Source organism: Frankliniella occidentalis, unplaced genomic scaffold (assembly GCF_000697945.3).
Source record: "Frankliniella occidentalis isolate FOCC.00 unplaced genomic scaffold, Focc_3.1 Scaffold413, whole genome shotgun sequence".
Classification (NCBI taxonomy): Eukaryota; Metazoa; Arthropoda; class Insecta; order Thysanoptera; family Thripidae; genus Frankliniella; species Frankliniella occidentalis.
The window spans coordinates 62,950-64,810 of record NW_026267534.1 but is presented as its reverse complement, the minus strand read 5'-3'; positions in this window follow the sequence as shown (position 1 = coordinate 64,810).

Below are 1,861 nucleotides of genomic sequence, written 5' to 3'. Positions count from 1 at the left end.
GCGTGGCTGTGGCGGTCAGCCAATGAGCGCGCAGAGGGAAACAGATCGAGCAGTCATGCTTTTCTTCTTTAGGTTCTGGTTGGCTTGCAGCGGAATACCCTATTCCAGTTATCACCGATTTAAGCCATTATTGTAGAACTGTTTCCGGTAGTGATTTCATTAATGCTTCTTTAATCGGGCACTGCCGGAACCATCTATTGGGTGTTCAAGGCTATGTAAAACGGAAGTGAAAAAGAACAAACTGATTAATCTATTTTCCGTCTGCCCAGTATGAGAAACTACTATGGTAGTTTGGTCCGATTCCAACCTCACAAATAAGGAGGGGATCTCGGAACTGATCTGACAGTTTTTCATACCTAAAAGGCCACGGAGGCACGTGATTAGCTCGACTAATCAGAGCCATTACGGAAACAGAAAGGTCGGTGTGTTTGTTCTTTTCCTACTTCCGTTTTAGATTGCCTGGAGCACCCTATAGGGCTCGCCTATAGGGAACTCCGGGGCTCGGCTAGACCGAAAGGTGAAGAACAAAAACCGTCCGGCCAGTCGGGCGCGGGGAGGAGCGGGGCAGGGTCGGAGAGGAGTACCCTGTACCTTAACAGCATGTCGTACAGTTTGCAAAAAAGTATTCCGGTAAAGCTGAAATGCAGAAGAATGCGAGGAAGAAGAAAACGGAAATTATACTATGCTTTTACATGAGACTTCCGTTTTCTTCCCTGCATTCTTCTGCATGTGAGCTTTAACGGAATGCTTTTTGTAGGATATAGACCGTTCCGACAGTGCGCTTTTTGAGAAGAAATGAAGAAGTCGGGACCGGAACCAGTACCTAAAGTGTCCTTATTATTGTCATTTGACAGTGCTGTTCGACGTGAATGACCTCGATTTAATCTCTAGTAACTGTCAATTTTAGTTTTCACTGATTTAAGCCATTATTTTAGAACTGTTTCCGGTAGTGATTTCATTAATTCTTCTGAAAACGGGCACTGCCGGAACCATCTATTACGATGAAAGCGCACCGGAACCTAAAGAAGTAAAGCATGACTGTCCGATCTGTTTTCTCCTGGACGCTGGTGAAGCATTCCGGTAAAGCTGAAATGCAGAAGAATGTGGGGAACAAGAAAACGGAAATCGCTACGCTGGAACATGGTGACTTCCGTTTTCTTGTTCCCTGCATTCTTCAGCATTTCAGCTTTACCGGAATGCTTTATTGGTCAACGATGACCTTGGAATGCCGATCAGCCAATGAGCGCGCAGAAGGAAGTAGATCGATTAGTCGTGCTTTTCTTCTTTAGGTTCAGGTCCGCTTGCAGCGGAGTGCCCGATTTTAAGTGCGACGCCAAAAACATGCTGGGTCGTAGGGAAGGGAGCGGCAGCCCATTACGCTCCGACACTCTAGCCTAAGCAAGTTGTCCAGACCAAAGTAAACCACACTAGCAAAAAAAGGAGGGGTAGGCGGCGTCAGGCTCCTGGCATCAATAGACCATTTCAGTCGCGCTGACAAGAAGAAAAGAATAACCGAAACAGGAAACAGTTGGGCAAGGGGTGAACAGGGACGAATGACTGGGGGGCGATTAGAAGGCAGTGGTTTTCCGGTTTGTTATTCTTTTCTTCTTATCACCTAAACCTGAAATGGTCCATTTTAGGGCAAAATAAAGCATTCTGGTAAAGCTGAAAAGAAGAATAATGCGGGGAACAACAAAACGGAAATCGCCATGCTTTCACTTGGTGACCTCCGTTTTCTTGTTTCCTACCTTCTTCTGCATTTCACTGTTACCGGATAGGCTATTCCGCTCGACGCGGTAAGAAGAACACAAGAATCACAAAAGACGAGGGTGGGGGGAGCGGCGCGGGGGAGCGCGGGCGG